Source organism: Canis lupus, chromosome 3 (genome assembly GCF_003254725.2).
Source record: "Canis lupus dingo isolate Sandy chromosome 3, ASM325472v2, whole genome shotgun sequence".
NCBI classification, from domain to species: domain Eukaryota; kingdom Metazoa; phylum Chordata; class Mammalia; order Carnivora; family Canidae; genus Canis; species Canis lupus.
This window is the reverse complement of record NC_064245.1, coordinates 22,366-42,700: the sequence shown is the minus strand read 5'-3', so window position 1 is coordinate 42,700 and position 20,335 is coordinate 22,366.

The window sequence follows — 20,335 nt, the reverse complement described above, 5'->3', positions numbered from 1 at the left end:
CATAAAGCAACCTCAAGCCTCAAATGAGAATGATCTCTGCCTCTAGATAAGAAGACCACCCACGTTGGTTTGGACTACTGTCTGCATAAAACAGAAAATAGCCCAATATTGGCTTAAAGAAGATAGAAGTTTATCACTCTTTCAGTAAAAGGAGTCTAGAGTTAGGCCCTCTGGGGCTGGCTTGGTGGCTCCCAGGTCTTCGGAGACCACAGAATCTACTATTTTGCTTCTCTGCCAAGATGATCACAGATTTGGCACAGGAAGGAACAAAGAGAAAGGAGTGAAGAAAAGTCGGCCACTTTTTAAATTTTTATTCTTTGAGAACTTCCCAGAAGTCCTAGGCTAGCGACCCTATGCTCACATCTCCTTACCCAAAGACAGTTGCCACATCTCATCATGTGAGGCTGTGAGAGGGCCAGAAAATGAGGCTTCTCAGCAAGCCCTTTGAGGGGAGGAGGAGAATGGATGGTGGAGGCGGCAGCTGGCACTAGTAGGGTCGGCCACATGGTTGGTGACTTCTGGTCACCAAAGTGGCAAACACTGACTGCCCGCCTCCCTCCCCACTGTGCTGCTGGGCAGGGCGGGGGCGGAATTCCCAGATGCCTGTAGCTACCCTGTGCATTGCTCTCAATCACTTATTTGAGGTTATATTCTGCTAGTTCATCTATGGCACCTAAAATTTAGTCAGTACAATTTTAGGATTATGTTTGCAGTTTGTTTGGCAGCTATGAAAAATAGGTATTGGTCATTTTAAGGTGATGCTCTTCAGCAATGCTGAGAGGAAAGCACATAAAAGTCATAGAAAGGTTTTCATTTGGAATATGTCATATGTCATAACACTTGACACCTAGACAACATAAAGGGCAATGAAAATGTGGTTTTAACCCGTACACTAACCCTAACCCTAACCCTAACCCCTAACCATAATCAAACCCTAACCCTACCCTAACCCTAACCCTAATCCTAACCCTACCCTAACCCTAACCCTAAACCCTAACCATACAATTACCCTAACCCCTAACCCTAACCCGTACCCTAACCCTAAACCCTAACCCTAACCCTAACCCCTAACCCTAACCCTAACCCGTACCCTAACCCTAACCCGTACCCTAACCCGTACCCTAACCCTAACCCATACCCTAACCCGTATCCTAACCCTAACCCATACCCTAACCCGTACCCGTACCCTAACCCTAACCCGTACCCTAACCCGTACCCTAACCCTAACCCAGTACCCTAACCCTAACCCGTACCCTAACCCTAACCCTAACCTGTACCCTAATCCTTAACCCGTACCCTAACACCTAACCCGTACCCTAAACCTAGCCCAAACCCCTAGCCCAAACCCTAACCCATAACCCTAACCCTGCCTTCACCCCTTACCCTAAACTCTAACCCCATCCCCCACTCTAACTCTAACCGTATTCCCTCCCCCTATTCCCTAAACCTAAACCCTATAACCTATCTGTAACTTTACCCTAATCCAGACCCTAAGTCAATTTCCTAGTCCCTAATACCTTACTTTAACTCCTACCTCTTGACCCTTACCCCATCCCTCACCCTCACCAGTAACTCGTACGCATAACCATGATCACTAATCCATATCATCTAAGCTAACCTTAACCACCTATTGCTCACCCTAAACCCTAACCCTATCTCAATTCTCCCCATTCACTTACCTTGTCGTTCTGAGTAGCCCTGCTGAGGTGGATGTGACTCTGAACAGCGCCTCCAGGGTCCTCCAGCGTGTCCTGAGGAAGCCGGACTCCTGTCATGGCGGACGTGGCCCCATGTGTTCCTGAGTCATAGACAGCGGGTCCTGAGGACGAGAGGGGTCCTGTCACTGTGGACTATGCCTCACATCCTCCAGAAGCCTCCCCGCGGGTTCTGAGGAGGCCAGGCTCCTGTCACCATGGACACAGCCCCACATGGGACTGAAGCCTACCCGCGGGTCCTGAGAAGGCCGGGGCTCCTGTCAGCGTAGACGCGGCCCCACGTCATCCCGAAGACTCACCGCAGGTCCTGAGGAGGCCGGGGCTCCTGTCAGCATGGACGCGGCCCCACGTCATCCCACAAACTCCCCGCGGGTCCTGAGGAGGCCGGGGCTCCTGTCCCCGCGGACACAGCCCCACATCATCCCGAAAACTCACCGTGGGTCCTAAGGAGGCCGGGGCTCCTGTCAGGGAGGACGCGGCCCCACATCTTCCTGAAGTCTCACCGCGGGTCCTGAGGAGACCAGGCTCCTGTCAGCGAGGACGGGGCTCCACATCCTCTGGAAGCCTCACCGCGAGTCCTGAGGAGGCCAGGGCTCCTGTCACCGTGGAGGCAGCCCCACATGGTCCTGAAGCCTACCCACGGGTACTGAGGAGGCCGGGGCTCCTGTCAGCGTGGACGCGGCCCCACGTCCTCCTCAGGCCTCCAGAGCGCAGAGGGGCTCCTGTTACTGCTTGGCTGACGAGGCCTACTGCGCACTGTGCGCCCTTGACCCGGGCCTGGGTTCGGGCGCCCCCTGCGGGACTGCTCAGGAGCTGAAGGAGGCCGTGCAGGAGGCGGCGTCCCCGCGCCCAGGGCCGGACCTGCCTCCTTCCAGGCTCCAGCTGAGACCTAGGAGCTTCGGAAACGTCGCGCTGAAATGGAGCCCAACACCCGGCTTCCCCAGAAATACTTAAGGACAATGAATTGGAACCCACAGGATGCGAAATGAAATGTGGACCAGACTTTTACCACGTCCGCCAAGACTCACTCAACCCTCTTCCACTGTGGGCGGGACCGCGGGCTGTTGCAGCTGCCCTGGAAACAGTCAGGAGGCTCCTCAGGAAGTTACCGATAGACCTGCCCTGCGACCGGCAGGTGCACGGCCTGGAGCTCACTCCGAAGATACAGATGCAATGAAATTGCGGGACACCTGCAGCCCCAATGTCTACAGCAGCCGGGTCCACAGTAGCCACACTGTGGGAGGAGCCTCGGTGCCTTCAGACAGATGATGGATAAAGAGGATGGGAAATAGATGATGGTCATAGAGAGAGGAACGGTACTGAGCTATCAAAGAGAAGGAAATCTTGCCATTTGCAATGACGCGGATAGAAGGAGAGGGATCGTGTTAAGTGAAATAAGTCAGTCGGGAAAGAGAATGACCGTGTCGTGTCCTTCATAGGTGGAATTAAAGAAGCAAAGCAGATGAACTACTGTGAAGGGAAGAAAAAACAAATAAGATGAAAACAGATGCAGGAAATACAGACTCTTAATCATAGGAAACAAACTGAGGGTCGCTGGAGGGGAGTGGGGGAGGGGTTAACGGGGGACGGGCACGAAGGAGGGCAGGTGATGTCACGAGCACTGCTGTTCTCTCCAACTGGTGAATCCCTGAATTCTACCTCTGAAAGTATAATACACTATACGTTAATTAATTGGGTTTAAATTAAATTAAGTTAAAAAAACAGTTGTATCAGAGCACGTTTCCTTCTGGACTCTCTGTTCTGCTCCTTCAGCTTATGCTGGAACCACCCCCCTGTGGGTCTAAGTAGGCGCCGCGCCTCGTTCATGGCCCAGCCCAGGGCTAGAACTCAGGACCCCGAGATCAGGACCGGAGGTGAGGTCAGGAGTCGGATGCTTAACCGACAGAGCCAGCCGGGGTCCGAGAACCGCACTGCTTTATCCTGTGTCTCTGTGACATCGTTTGAAATAGGAAAGTGCTGCGTCCTGCTCTCTCCTGCTCCTCCAGTACTGATTTGCTGTCCGGGGTCATTTGTGGGGGCTGACGGATGTTAGGGTTTTTTTTTTTTTTTTTTTTTTTCCTATTTCTAGGATCTACCACCATGATTTTGATAGGAATGACATTGAAACCGAGGATGGCTTCAGGAACTCGGACACTTTCACAAGATGAGGCTCCCACCCCACGAGCCCAGGACGACCTCCCAGAGCCTGGTATGACTCAGTGCACAAGTCTTGTGCTCCTTTGGTTCAGTCTCATTATTTATTCTCCTTGATGCTCCTGAGAAGGGAGTCACGTCCTTCATTTCCTTCCTGAGTGCTCATTATCGGGACACAGCAAGGCTACTGAGCTCTGTAGGTTCAGTTGGTGTCCCGTGAATTTACTGAATTCAATCATTAGTTCTAACAGGTTTTGGTGTGGGCTCTCGGGTTTCCTGTTTCTAGTACCGCGTCTTCAGCAAATAGGGATAGTGTGACGTCCCCCTTCCAGGTGTGGAACCTTTGCTGTTTCCTGTCTATTGACTACATTAGGACTTCCAGTGCTGAGAGGGGACCTCCTTGGCTTGTTCCTGCTCTTAGGGGAGACGATTTCAGGTTTTCACCCTTGAAGATGATGTCAGCTGCGGGCCTTCCTAGCGGCCTTTATTCTGTTGATAGACATTTCCTCAAAACCCACTATGCTTTTGATGTTGTATTTTGTTAAATGATTTTTCTGCAACTCTTGAGAGGATCGTATGCTTTTTGTCCTTTCTCTCGTTTTTCTTTTTTTAAGATTTTATTTATATGTCCTTGAGAGACACAGAGAGACAGAGAGAGAAAGGCAGAGACACGGGCAGAGGGAGAAGGCGGCTCCATGTAGGGAACCCGACGTGGGACTCGATCCTGGGACTCCAGGATCACGCCCTGGGCTGAAGGCAGGCACTAAACCGCTGAACCACCCGGGGCTGCCCCATGTCCTTTCTCTGGTAAATGTGATGGATCCTGCTGACTGATGGACAGAGGGGCCATGGGTAGGACATGGGCGACATAGATGAACAATAGTAACAGCTATAAGCGTCTGGTTCGTAAATAAAATAAGTCACAGAAATTTAGAAAATACAGCCTAGGGAATAGAGTCAGTACTGTTGTGACAACTTTGTACGGGGACAGACGGTGACTGCCGCTTCTCGTGGGGGGAGCTGAGTAAGGCACAGAATTGTCAAGTCACTAGTTGTAGCCCTGAAACTACTGTCACATTGTGTGTTGACTGTACTTCAATAAATATAAAGGAAAAGGGGTTTCTAGTAGGACTCCCGGTGGGTCCGTGAAAGGCATTTACACGGTCGTTACACACACGAAGGCACCTCTGCAGAGGGGATAAAGATGCTCACGTGTCTTCATGTTAATTTTTAGAAGATTTACTTGAGAGAGGGTGCGGTAGGGAGGGGCAGAGGGAGAGGGGGAACCTGGAGTGGACTCCTCACCCAACGGAGCCCGAGCCCCACGCGAGGCTCCCTGCCACAACCTCGAGATCCTGACCTGAGCCAAACTAAAGAGTCGACGTGGAACCGACTGAACCACCCAGGAGCCCCTCAAATGTTAAGTGCAACCCCATGCTGTGAACTCTGGGGGTCGGGGGGACATCTGTAACCCCCAGTCTGCCTAGAATGGTGGGAGGCCTGCAGGGCCCAAGGATGGGAACTGAGGATGTGGGAAGGTGCCTGCATCCCCTTCCCTCCTGGCGTGGGGACAGGACCCTCCCCCGGGACCCTCGGCCTTCAGGGTGAAGGGCTAAGTGCTGATTGGACCCCACCTGCCCACAGTGATGATGCGGGACCCCACTGTGGGCGGTACTGTGCCGCCCCCGGGTTCCACCGCTGCCTGGCGCTCACTGTGCTTCTGCAGACCTTCGGAAGCACTCGTGCTTTGGATCTGGCTCACAGCGACCCGACTCTCCTGCTCTCCCCAGTAGCTCAGTACTCCCACTCTCCTCAGTACCCCCACTCTCCCCAGTACCCCCACTCTCCCCAGTACTCACACTCACCCCAGTACCCCAACTCTCCCACTCTCCCCAGTACCCCAGTACTCCCACTCTCCCCAGTACCCCAACTCTCCCACTCTCCCCAGTACCCCAGAACTCCCACTCTCCCCAGTTCCCCAACTCTCCCACTCTCCCCAGTACATGGTACATAAAGAGGAGGCGCTCACACAGCGACAGGTCACAGGTGAGTGGCCCCTGATGCCTGCTCCCCGTGGGCCACTCTGGGGCCTGTGGGTCCGGGTGGGGGCGCTGGCCTCCTGGGCTGGGGTCCAAAAACCCCGACCCCAATGAGATGACCTTGAGCAGCTCCTGCAGCCCTTCCACAGCCCCACGGGATGAGGGCGGCCCCCTAAGGCCCTGTCCAGGGAAGGAGGCTGCAGTCGGAGTTCGGCAGCTCCCCCGGGACCCCCGCTCCCCTGTAAGGCCTGTGCTATGCAGGAAGACACAATACGTGACCTTTCCAGCCCGTCCTAGATGCAAGACCCCGACAGGGATGACACCCCCCCCCCCGCCCCACTCTGTGGTGAGGGGAGGACGGTCAGGGCCTGCTGGGTCCCCCTGACCGGTGAGCAGGCTTGCTCTTCACGCACTGGAATGCGGGCAGAGTCCCTTCTGCTCCCCCCAGACCTCCCCTCAGGCTATTCACGCATCGTTGCCCTCAGGGTGGGGAGTTTGGTCACACTCTTGCTGGCATCAGGTTTTAATTTTGATGAAGTCTAGTCCGTTGCTTTCTCCCCTCGGTCGTTGTGCTTGTGGAATCTAAGAGAAACCTTTGATATCTCCTGGGCTGGGTGACATCACCCCGAGCATCAGATAGGCAGTTCGCCAGAGCCTCCTGGGTCCCCTGCCCGTGTGCTCCTGATACCGGGGTGGGAGCGCTCTGTGATCCCAGGGTGACGGCGTGTCCTGGGACAGTGGCTGGGAAGGTGGACTGTAGGTGGGCGAGCGACAGACAGGCAGTGAGGGCCCGTGTGTGATGTTCCAGCCAAGCCTGTGCCCCTCAGGGCTATGGGGTTGTCTCCGGCTCCGGTCAGACAGAGGGGAACCTGCCCACGGGGAGCACCCGGACGCATGTGTCCTCGGAAGGTTTTCATGTGCCGTCATTCTTGGATGTGTTTGGATTGCAGCACCATGCAGGAGGACTCGGAGAACCTACTGGCCTTGCAAAGGGCCAATATCGTGGCCCAGTACCATCAGGTGAGGCCCAGAAGGGACCATAGACAATACACACCCACGACAAGGGAGACCATACCTGCAAGGCAGGGGAGGCCCAGGAGAGGATCAGAGCCAAGGATGAGTCAGGTCAGCCCAGACAAGGACCATAGTCACCAGGAACAAGTGAGACCCTGGGGATAGTACTGGTGTCAGTAGCAACTAAGGGTCCATCCTGGATGTTAGTCATTGGTAGCTGAGGAGCCCAGTCACCAGGTACGGTGAGGCCCAGGTGGGGACCACAGTCACCAGGTCCAGATGAAGTCCACAGCTACCATGTCCAGGTGAGGCCCAGGTGGGGACCAGAGTCACCAGGTCCAGGTGAGGTGAAGGTGGAGACCACAGTCACCAGGTCCCGGTGAAGCCAAGGTGGGGACTACAGTAGCCAGGTCCACATGAGGCCCAGATGGGGACCAGAGTCACTAGGCTCAGGTGAGGCCCAGTTGGGGACTAGAGTCACCAGGTCTGGGTGAGGCCCAGGTGGGAACCACAGTCACCAGGTCCAAGTGAGGCCCAGGTGGGAACCGCCTTGATAGAAATGCGAACTCTTCTCACTGTAGCGTTCCAGCTGTTCTCTCTTTAAATCTCAGGCCGAATTCATAGGTTTTCAGGATGATTTGAAAGTTAGCTAGGTAATTTGGCGGGGACAGGTGACTTGGGGACCCTACTCTTCGGCTGTCTTGCCCTTCTGATAGGAATATTTTTAGCAGTGAACAGTAAAGTCTGTTTATTAAAAGTTGTTATTAATTTGTGCAAACAAATTTCTGTAGGCTTAAAGCAACTGTGAATCACACATATCCACACTGGCTAGAAAATTTTTTTAACCTGAGTTTCTAGATCATTTTCGTTATGTGAGTGATTTCTTTCCAAGACTAATTACCAAAGGAAGTAGGGCAATGTGACAAGAGAAATAGCCAAACAACATGAGAAAAAAGAAACAAACAAAAAAACGCTAAGCATTTTTCTCGGGATGAGAGAAATCCTGATCGTGTAAGGTTTTTTTCACCCTGCCCTGAGAAAAACCAATTCCCTGACTCAGATGCTTCAGGAGACAACTGGGTTTCTGATCCAGTAAATCGTGACTGCCTCTGGCACTTGGTTCCCACAGCTGTGGATGTGACCTCAGACCAGCTCGGTGTTTTCCAGGCTGCACTTGGAGGAGTTGGAAGGGCTCTGAACATGCACCTTAGGGGCAGTCTGGGATCCATACCCTACAGCTTTTAATTCATAGGTACACCAACTCACATAAAAACTTTGCTAGAAAGAAGTCGAATTGTGTGTTTTAAGAAGAATTGAAAACGGGCAGCCTGGGTGGCTCAGCCGTTTAGCACTGCCTTCTGCCCAGGGCGTGATCCTGGAGACTCAGGATGGAGTCCCACTTCGGGCTCCCTGCATGGAGCCTGCCTCTCCCTCTGCCTGTGTCTCTGCCTCTCTCTCTCTCTCTCTCTCATGAATAAATAAATAAAATATATTTTTAACAAGTATATTGTAGGGCAGCCCCGGTGGCTCAGCGATTTAGCGCCACCTTCAGCCCAGTGTGGGATGCTGGAGATGCAGGATGGAGTCCCACGTCAGGCTCCCTGCATGGAACCTGCTTCTCCCTCTATCTGTGTCTCTGCCTCTCTCTCCCTCTCTCTCTCTCTCAAATAATAAATAAATAAATAAATAAATAAATAAATAAATAAATAAATAAATAAAATGAAAAAGTATATTGCTGCTTTATTGGTAGCTATATTAATAAAGTGTGTTGTTTTTACATTTTATGGTGACTGGACCTAGCAAGTCTCTACATCAACAACCATCACTTCTAGTCCTCACAACAGTGTCACGGGACAGGCGGTATTCTTTCCTTTTTATAGATGAAATTGATGACCTCAAGCACATGCGGTTCCTTCCCTTTCTTTTTTTCTGTTCAGAATATACAAGCTATAAGTGAGTAAATTGCAAGAAACCCACTTGCGTGATGAACACCTCTACTTTCCTCAGATGATTTTAATATTTTTCTCAATTCTGAACTCCTTATCTATCTTACTACTCCTTTTCGAATAACTTAGGATACATTTTCCCAGGACTTGTTCAGAGAACCAGTCCCTGGATTAATGTCTTTCCCTAAGTATGAATCAGTGACCTGAAACAGACCCAGCATACACAGATTCTCCTATTTATTCAATACCCATCCATTCCAAAAAGAAGTCTATTTGGCCTTCTATATGGCAGGTACAGAGACAGGCTCCGTCCCCACTGGGTTTCGATCTATGTCCCAGAGTACTACCTGCAGTCTTTTGAACTTCATATCAGGAGTCTTAATGTTGATTTCTGAGGGCAAAACAAGCAAGTCCACAGTTCTCCTTCATGCTTCCCCAGCAGACCCTTGGGTTCTCTCCACAGAGTTGAACTGTTACTGAGCCATTGGTTGTGTAGGTCAGTCACAGAGCAGCATTGCCATCCAAAACAAAAAGGAGGAAAAAGGAGTTTGGAAGTAATTGGGTCTCACAAATTGTGGGGAGGGAATATTGAAACTGTGACAATGTTTCTTTGTGCACCTTTTCTCAGAGCCACATCTCTCCTGTTCTTGACTGAGGGACAGGAGAGTCTAGGTAGGGAGAAATAAGTAGGGGGCTACAGATTCAGGCTCACAAAGATCCTAAGGATGCTGAGATGTAAGGAAACCAGAAATAAAGAAACAAACGAAATCACCCTGCCCTAGGTATGGGTAGAGAGGGTCTTTTTTATGACAGTCCTCTGTGCCCAACAAAGGATAACCAGACTCTAAAAAGAAGTAAACCATTAAAGATGTTATCACTAGTCCTTACTCAAACCAAGACATCCCAAGAATGAGAAGGCCACAAGCTCCCTGATCAGTTCTAAATGAAAAACTGTCAGTAGAGGCCCATGTGGGCAACCCAGCCTGGGCCCCTCCCACTCCTGAGAGCTTTCTCAGTATCCTTGCTTAATAAACTCCCGTTGCTTTACTCACTCTTTGTCCACCAGATTCATTCTTCGACTCCATGAGACAAGAACCTGACTTTCTCACTTCATTCCGCCTGCTGCACTTCTCTTACCCAAGCTCCCTGGGAAATTACTTCATTGGCTTAATCCCATCTCACTCTCCTCCTACCTCATATCCTTTGGATTCTTCACCACCAAAGGCCAAGGAACCAAGAGATGCAGGGAGGGATAGAAGACCCAGCTGATAGGGGGAACTAAGGCCAAAGAAATGTAGTTTAAAATTACATCTGCTTGGGCAGCCTGGGTGGCTCAGCGGTTTAGCACTGCCTTCAGCCCAGGGTGTGATCCTGGAGACCCGGGATCAAGTCCCACATCGGGCTCCCTGCATGGAGCCTGCTTCTCCCTCTGCCACACTCTGCCTCTCTCTCTCTCTCTCTCTCTCTCTCTCTCTCTGTGTCTCTCATGAATAAATAAATAAAATCTTTAAAAAAAATTACATCTGCTTTTTTAAAAAAAGATTTTATTTACTCATTCAAACATTTTATTTACTCATTCAAACATAAATCTATGTTTCCACTTTAATAAATAAACAAATTAAATATATTTATTATTAAATGTATTACTCATAATATAATAATTATTATCTATAAACAGAACTATATATTTATATTTAAATATGCAAAACAAACATTTCTATAATCTCTATACGTCCATATATAGATCTCCCTATAGAGATAGAGACAAAATGGTTAGAAATAGATGTGTGCAGAAAGAGAGAGAAATAGATATAGACCTATAAATACGGAGAGGATCTGCTTTCAAATTCTATCCAACGACCTCTCCTCACAGGCACAGGCAAACGCACACACACATACTCAAGAGCCTTCTGGTATGTGGCCATGACAGGAAATAACACCCCTTGAGATGCCATCTCTTCTCCAACTTAAAGGTACCCGCTTTTCTCCAAAGAAGACCTACACAGAGTGAGCAAGCACATGAAAAAATGCTCCACGTGACTTTTCATCAGGGAGATAGAAATCAAAACCACAATGAGATACCACCTCACACCAGTGAAAATGGGGGAAATTAACAAGACGGGAAATGACAAATGTTGGAGAGGATGTGGAGAAAGTGGAACACTCTTGCATTGTTGGTGGGAATGTGAACTGGTGCAGCCACTCTGGAAAACAGTGTGGAGGTTCCTCAAAAAGCTGGAAATGGAGCTATACTACAACACATCAATTGCACTACTGGGTATTTACCCAAGACACAGATGTAGTGAAATGACTGGACACTTGCACCCCGATGTTCACACCGGCAATGTTAATAGCCAAACTGTGGAAGGACCTTGATGTCCTTCAACAGATGAATGGGTAAAGAAGATGTGGTCTATATATACAATGTATTATTATTTAGCCATCTGCAAGGATGAATACCTACCATTTTCATGGACATGGAACTGGAGGGTATTATGCTGAATAAAATAAGCCACATGGAGAAAGAATTATCATGCGGTTTCACTCTTATGTCGAATGTAAGAAAGAGTGAAGAGGATCATAAGGGAGAGGAGGGAAACTGAGTGGAGAAAATTGAGAGAGGCAGTGTTGTCCCCAAGATTGCGAATCCGAGAAATCACCGAGGAGCCGACACTGATACAAACACACGAGGGTTTATTTACAAGCGCGAGCTTGGGTCCAAGTGTACCCGACACAGCGGAGCAAGGACTTGGACCCTGAGACTAAGGGGCGTGGCAGCTTTATAGGGGCCAGTGGCCCATGGGATTCGCAGAAAGTTGCAGTCATGTCGGTCCACACGCAGGTGGCTGATTGAATTACATCTTACCCTATAGTATCCATTCGAGCTAGCCTATTACTTTGGTCAGAATTGGCGCGCAGTTTTGGTGGGCACAATGCAGGATTACATGGTTATGAGCCAATTTCCGATTAGGGTGTGCCCAGCGGCTTGACTAGGGTGGGGCAGCGCCTTAAGCAATAAGCAGGTTATGTGGGGGTCATACAGGAGGTGGCAGGTGTAGCACAAAATGGAATCAGGCCTGTTCTGCTTGTCCAGGAGTAGGGGATTTTTGTTAAATTTCCTGGGTCCCGAGATCCGTGGGTGGCGCAGGGGTTTAGCGCCTGCCTTTGGCCAGGGGCGTGATGCTGGAGACCTGGGATCGAATCCCACGTCAGGCTCCCGGTGCATGGAGCCTGCTTCTCCCTCTGCCTATGTCTCTGCCTCTCTGTCTCTCTCTCGCTGTGTGACTATCATAAACAAATAAAAAGAAATTTCCTGGGTCCCACACTGACTGCATGTACACTTCGCTTCTAACAGGCCTAGGCTCGATGCATGACAGAAGTGGTGTGAGAGGCAACTGGAAGGTGCAGGCCAGGAGACAAGTGTCTTCAAGCTCAATTCAGCGACTACCGAGGAATTCCTCTCATACATTGGCACTACATACTAACTTCCATACAAGAGAAGCTAGTTGAACGCAGTGTCCAGGGGAACTTGATTCTGAGAGGTGAAACCACACACAGTCCCTCACAGTTCCTCACTGCCTGCAGATAGAGTATCGAACATCCTACTAGAGATGTATGCCAGAAGCTCATGGGACGCAGGGGGCAAGTCGCAGGCTTCAATGGTTGTGTCTCCAGGTGCAGCAGAGCGGTATTCATTGAACCTCCTGACTTACAGCACCGAGCCATGCGTCCTTTTGAGAGCAGAGCTCAGGGCAGGACCCTCCCGCATCCTGCCTGACTGTAGACGTAGCTGCTAACATCCTTATGTTACGTGCTGGGAGAGGTTGTGACAAAAGCATGTGGAAGCAACAGGCCTGTACTCACGTGTATCTGAGTTGAATACAGCGATTTCCAACGGCCTTCTTCAATCACAGTGTAGCTAGGTTCTAACTCCCATGTACGAGTGGTTAGCAGACATCTGCAACCCAGGCATACACACTTCTGAGAGTTGAGCTTATGGCCTGTACCTCTCACATCCTGCCTGCAGGTACACGTCGCTCCTAACAGGCCTAGGCTCAATGCGTGACGGAAATGTTGGGAGAGGTAATTGGAATGTCCCGGCACATAAGACAAGTGCCTCCAAGCTCAATCCAGCGATTTTCCTAGTAATTCCTGTGGTAGACTGGTGCTACATACTAAGTTCCATACGTGAGAAGGTAGCTGAACGCCTTGTCCAAAAGCATCTTACTTCTGAGAGTTGAGCTCACCCTCAGTCCCTCACAGTTCCACACTGCCTGCAGAGTGAGTTTCGCACGTCTTCACCAGAGACGTTTGCCAGAGGCTTCTGAGACGCAAGTGGAACAATGCAGACCTGGACGGTAACTCCAGGTGCAGTAGAGTGGTAATCTTGGAACCTCCTGACTGAGAATACTGCTACGTTCTCACTGCCATAAGAACGCAGCTAGTTGAGAGCTGGCTTCCAGGCATGCTTCCTTGTGAGAGATGAAGTCAGGACAGGACCCTCCCGCATCCTGACCGCCTGACATAGGTCCTAGCATCCTTATGTTAGGTGCTGGAAGAGGTTGTGTGAAAAGCATGTGAAAGTGACAGGCATGTACTCACGTGTATGTGAGTTCAATACAGCGATTGCCAACGTCCTTGTTCAATTAGAGTGTAGCTCGGTTCTAGCTCCCATCAATAAGTGTCTGTCAGACATTTGCCTACAAAGCATACACACTTCTAGAGTTGAACTTTTGCCCTGTACCTCCCACATGCTGACTGAAGGTACACTTCGCTCCTATCAGGCCTAGGCTCAATGCGTGACTGAAGGGTTGTGAGAGGTTAGTGGAAGGTGCCGGCCCAATGACTAGTGTCTCCAAGCCCAATGAGAGATATGTGAGGAACTGCTCTCTTAGATTGCTGCTACATACTAAGTTCCATACATGAGAAGCTAGTTGAACGCCATGTCCAAAGGGTACTTGCTTCTGAGACTTGAACTCACCCCCAGTCCCTCACAGTTCCACACGGCTTTCAGATGGAATTTCGAACATCCTCACTAGACATGTTTGTCAGAAGCTCATAGGACACAAGGAGCTAGCTGCAGGCTTCAATGCTTGTGTCTCCAGGTGCAGTAGAGCGGTGTACATGGAACCTCCTGACTTTCAATGTAGCTATGTTCTCACGGTCATAAGAACGCTGCTAGTAGAAAGGTGCCTTCGAGGCATGCTTCCTTTTGAGAGTGAGCTGAACACAGGACCCGCCGGCATCCTGACTGCCTGTAGACATAGCTGCTAACATCCTTATGTTAGGTGCTGGGAGAGGTTGTGAATAAAGCATGCGGAAGCTTCAGGCCTGCATTCACGTTATCAGAGTTGAATACAGCAATTTCCAACGGCCTTCTTCATCAGTGTCGCTGGGATCTAACTCCCATGTACCAGTGCGTAGCAGATATCTGCCTCCCACGCATACACGCTTCTGAGAGTTGAGCTTATGGCCTGTACCCCCACATCCTGCCTGCAGGTACCCTTCGCTTTTAGAAGGCCTAGGCTCGCTGCGTGACGGAAATGTTGGCAGAGGTAAGTGGAATGTCCCGGCACACAAGACGAGTGCCTCCAAGCTCAATCCAGCGATTTCCTAGTAATTCCTGTGGTAGACTGGTGCTACATACTAAGTTCCATACGTGAGAAGGTAGCTGAACGCCTTGTCCAAAAGCATCTTACTTCTGAGAGTTGAGCTCAACCTCAATCCTTCACAGTTCCACACTGCCTGCAGAGTGAGTTTCGCACGTCTTCACCATAGAAGTTTGCCAGAGGCTTCTGAGACGCAGGTTAACAATGCAGACCTAGACGGTATCTCCAGGTGCAGTAGAGTGGTAATCTTGGAACCTCCTGACTCAGAATACTGCTACCTTCTCACTGCCATAAGAACGCAGCTCGTTGAATGCTGGCTTCTAGCCATGCTTCCCTGTGAGAGCTGAGGTCAGGGCAGAACCCTCCCGCATCCTGCCTGACTGTAGACGTAGCTGCTAACATCCTCAAGTTAGTTGCTGGGAGGGGTTGGGTGAAAAGCATGTGGAAGCGTTGGGCCTGAACTCACGTGTATCTGAGTTGAATACAGCGATTTCCAAAGACCTTCTTCAATCAGAGTGTAGCTAGGTTCCAACTCCCATGTCCGAGTGGGTAGCCGACATCTACCTCCCATGCATACACACTTTTGAGAGTTGAGCTTATGGCCTGTACCTCCATATCCTTCCTGCAGGTACCCTTCGCTTCTAAAAGGCCTAGGCTCGCTGCGTGACGCAAGTGTTGGGAGATGTAATTGGAATCTCCCGGCACACAAGACTAGTGCCTCCAAGCTCAATCCAGCGATTTCCTAGTAATTCCTGTGTTAGACTGGTGCTACATACTAAATTCCATACGTGAGAAGGTAGCTGAACGCCTTGTCCAAAAGCGTCTTACTTCTGAGAGTTGAGCTCACCCTCAGTCCCTCACAGTTCCACACTGCCTGCAGAGTGAGTTTCGCACGTCTTCACCAGAGACATTTGCCAGAGGCTTCTGAGACGCAAGTTAACAATGCAGACCTGGATGGTATCTCCAGGTGCAGTAGAGTGGTAATCTTGGAACCTCCTGACTCAGAATACTGCTACCTTCACACTGCCATAAGAACGCAGCTAGATGAGAGCTGGCTTCTAGGCATGCTTCCCTGTGAGAGCTGATGTCAGGGCAGAACCCTCCCGCATCCTGCCTGACTGTAGACGTAGCTGCTAATATCCTAATGTTAGGTGCTGGGAGAAGTTGTGAGAAACACATGTGGAAGCGACAGGCCTGTACTCACGTGTATCTGTGTTGAATATGGTGATGTCCAATGGCCTTCTTTATTCAGTGTAGCTAGGTTCTTTTTTTTTAATTAATTTATTTATTTAGATACTCACACATACACAAAGAGAGAGAGAGAGTCAGAGACATAGGCAGAGGGAGAAGCAGGCTCCATGCACCGGGAGCCCGATGTGGTATTCGATCCCGGGTCTCCAGGATTGTGCCCTGGGCCAAAGGCAGGCGCTAAACCCCTGCACCACCCAGGGATCCCTGTAGCTAGGTTCTAACTCCCATATATGAGTGGATAGCAGACATCTACCTCCCAGGCATACACACTTCTGAGAGTTGAGCTTATGGCCTGTACCTCCCACATCCTGCTGCAGGTACACTTCGCTCTTAACAAGCCTAGGCTCGATGCGTTACTGAAGAGTTGTGAGAGGTAAGTGGAAGGTGCCAGCCCACAAGACTAGTGCCTCCAAGCTCAATCCAGTGATTTCCTAGTAATTCCTGTCTTAGACTGGTGCTACATACTAAGTTCCATACGTGAGAAGCTAGCTGAACCCCGTGTCCAAAGGCAACTTACTTCTGAGAGTTGAACTCACACCCAGTCCCACAGTTCCAACTGCCTGCAGAATGAGTTTCAAACATCTTGACCAGAGACGTTTGTCAGAAAATGGAGAGACGCAAGTGGAATAATGCAGGCATGGAAAGTGTCTCCCGGTGCAGTAGAGTGGTAATCTTGGAACCTCCTGACTCAGAATGCTGCTACGTTCTCACTGCCATAAGAACGCAGCTAATGAAACCTGGCTTCTAGGCATGTTTCGTTGTGAGAACTGAGGTCAGGGCATGACCCTCCCGCATCATAACTGCCTGTAGACATAGGTCCTAGCATCCTTATGTTAGGTGTTGGCAGAGGATGTGTGAAAAGCATGTGGAAGTGACAGGCTTGTACTCTCCTGTATCTCATTTCAATACAGCGATTATGAACACGTATAATGCCTCCTCAACCTGAAAAGCAGGAAAGGATAATAAATAGCAAATATCAGGGATCCCTGGGTGGCGCAGCAGTTTGGCGCCTGCCTTTGGCCCAGGGCGCAATCCTCGAGACCCGGGATCGAATCCCACGTCGGGCTCCCGGTGCATGGAGCCTGCTTCTCCCTCTGCCTATGTCTCTGCCTCTCTCTCTCTCTCTCTCTCTGTGACTATCATAAATAAAAATAGAAAAAAATTAAAAAAAATAGCAAATATCAGATAAAAATACTTCTTTTATCTTAGACACCATATTGCAAGTGCATTTAAAATTAGCAATGCATAACATTTATTTCCTTGACATTTGTCTTCCAAAGAGTTCACAGTGTTTCAGTGTCAGTTAAACCAGGGGAAGACTCTCAGGGAAGAATCCTTCACATAATAACATGATCATTGGTAATAATGTGTCTCAGTTCTTTCCAAATCCATACAGATGCATTTCTTGATGAGTGACTGAGCTGTGAAGAAAGAGATGAGAAACCCTCATCCCTCAGAATTACTTGTGTCAGAATATTTTAACCATAGTACTACGGATAGTAAATTATCTTTATTAACAGGAAATACGTCTCACATTGGAATCTGAGCAATCAGATGGGCAGAGAAAAACCGCTTTGACTGGCTCTTCATCTTTTAAAGACAAAGGAGAGCTTTTCTATGTACAAAGTCAGTTTTCAAGATAGCCTTAGGGAATAAGAGTCTGCAGCACGGAATCCCACTGCACAGCCACCCAGGAGGCCCGCGCTCCAGGTCTTCTTGATCCCAAATCCCTGGGCCTGTCCCCCAACACATGCTAGCACCAGAGGTCATTTGCAATTGCTCTCTTAGGAGCTCTGGGGAAGGGGGAACGAGCTAGATAGGATGGGACATGTGGAGGCCAAGAAAATTAAGGCCATTCCACTTTATGTTCAGCGTTAGCACATGTCCAGCCATCCTAGGCCCCTGTGAATAAGAGCTGAAATTTACATTACTTCAGTTACAGGAAAAAAAACAAAAGTTTACAGCTTAATGTCCTAGAAAGCCCCACATTACAATAAAAACTGAGCCCAAGCCAAGGGCAGGAAGCCCCTATTAGAATAAGAACAGAGCTCAATGCCCTCCAAGCCCCCATATCAAAATGTAAACAGAACTTGAGGAATTGCTCCAGCCCTTCTGGAGGTCCCTGAGACCAGCCCTTAAAACTAAGCTAAAAACAAAAAACAAAAAACAAAACTAAGCTAAAACCCACCTCGGGGTCTAAGTCCCTGCTCCGCCCTGTCGGGTATACTTGGACGCAAGCTCGAGTTGGTAAATCAACCTTCCTGTGTTTGAATCAGTGTCGGCTCCTTAGTGGTTTCTCGGATTCACAATCTTGAGCACAACACCCCCATGTCCCCTCCCCACCTGGCTGACCCCCTGTCCCCTCCCACCAGGCTGACCCTCAGTCACCTCCCCGCCCACAACAGCTGGGCACAGGCCCTCACAGAGGTCCCATGGGCATGGTGCGCACTGCCGCCATCCCCGGCCTCCCAGGGGAAGGAAGGAGGTTTTGGCAGGACACACTCCCATGGTGGCCCCAGGGCTCCCTGCCCAGGACGGCAGCTGGTGACAGGTCGGGGTCTGTGTCCCTGATGCCGGCTCCTCCTCCCCGGTTTTCCCGCAGGAAATGAAGGAGGAGGCCCTGGTCTCCTCCAGGGACATCACGCAGATAGGCCTGGACGTCAACAGGACGTTCGGCAGCCACACCATGTTTTGGGACCGCTACGGGGTCGCGTGAGGCTCCTGGGCCGGGGGGGTGGGGGGTGGGTTCGGGGCCCCAGGGGAGGCCCGGGGGCTTCTGGGTAGGAAACACGGGGCTTCTGAGGCCGGGGGTAGCAACAGCAGCCAACAACACACCGCCGCATGGTAAGGTGCTGGGGATGACCCCCGTGCCCCCACACCCGGAGTTCGGGGATGAGGAGGCCACTAGGATGGGGCCTCCAGGGGTTGCCATGTGAGCTGAACTCCAAAGGGTTGAGGGACGGCCCCCTGAAAGGCAAGGGGCTGGGGTGGGGGCCGTGGGGGGCAGTAAGGGGACCTGGGGGCCAGGCGGCATGGCCGTGGCTGGAGCAGGACACACATCGATCCGATGAGGGCCGGACGGGTCAGGGTGACACCCACCCTCGATGCTTTATATATTTCTAAAGTCTATGCATTTTATTTGAGACAATTTGCAATTTGTAAACATACATAGTATGATGACCCCCAGATAATGCCCCCGGTCCAGCCAGGGCCCTGCACTGACCACGCGGGGCCTGAGGGGCAGATGTCACAGCAAACCCCAGACTGGGGTCGCCTTTATCTGTAAGCGTCTCCGTGTGCATCTTAGAGAAAGGGGATGCCCTGTGTCCGCCGGCCCCCCACGCCATCCGCCTCATTCCCCACCTCCACACCATCCCCCTACATCATCATCCCCCATGGCATCGCCCCCATACCATCCCCCCTACACCATCCCCCTCACACCCCCACACAATCCCCACCCACACTATACCCCCACACCATCCCCCCTACACCATCCCCCACACTCCACCACCATCATACCTCTGCCCCCACACCATCAGCTCCCAGCAAGGACCCGGTGCAGCTGCCCCCTGTGGGACATGCTCAGCCTCCCCGGGGTTCTCTGGACAGCCTGCTCCCATCAGAAGCCCTGGTGTCCCATAGAGTACCCAGGGGTTGCAAAGAGGAGGGAATGCCGGGAGCCCCTGACAGAGTGGATGCAGGTGGGTGGAGCACAGGATGCACTGTGCCCTGCCTCCTCCCACTGTCCCTCCTGGAGGGTGGCACACCCTGCACAGGACACCAGCCCCTAACCCAGAGGGACCTGGGCTGGCCTGGCCCCGGGCTCTGTGGGGGCTGGGGTGATTTGAGCCCCCCCCAGGCCCAACACAAAGACTAATGGGATCCAGCCCCCCATGGCCCTGGCTGGGCCTGGATTCTGGCTCTGGGCTGAACGAGCCCTCCCACAGCTGGATGTGTCCTCCTGGGCCCTGGGCATGCCCCACAGATCCGGGTCGCTGACCTAGGGCAGCCCTGGGGATCCCGGGACACCCCAGGGTGGGGAGAACAGGGGTAGGCCGGTTGGCCCCACCAACACCCACAGCAGGAGGCAGGCTCCTCCAGGTGTTGGGGCCCCAGGGGGCCCAAGGCCGGGGTCCAGCTGCCCTGCGGGGACCCAGCGCAGGAGCCCATGAGCTGCAGGTCCAGGTCAGCTCTGCTGTCCTCAGAACCGTCTCTCAGGCTGAAACCTCAGGACACACGCCCCCACACGGAGTCCACACATGCTCCCAGGTGGGGGACTCCAGCCCCCGCCCCCCACCCCGTGTGATACTTGCCCTCCCCTAAAGGACAGAAAGGTCTCCCTCCCCAGGGGAAGGCGCGCACCCTCGGCTCTGAGCCTGTTTGCTGTAGCAAGTCAAGAAAGTGTTGTGGTGCGAAAATGCACAACCAGCCCATTTCTGTGTCTCCAGGAACTCTGTGCACAGGGCGTGGAGAGACCCCCAGAGAGGAGGAGGGGGCACCACCCAGGCCCCAACCAGCCCCTGCAGGGGTGCCGCCAGGCACACACACAGCTGACGTCCCCACGTGCCTACCAGGGGCAGCCAGACACCAGGGTCAGGACCCCACGG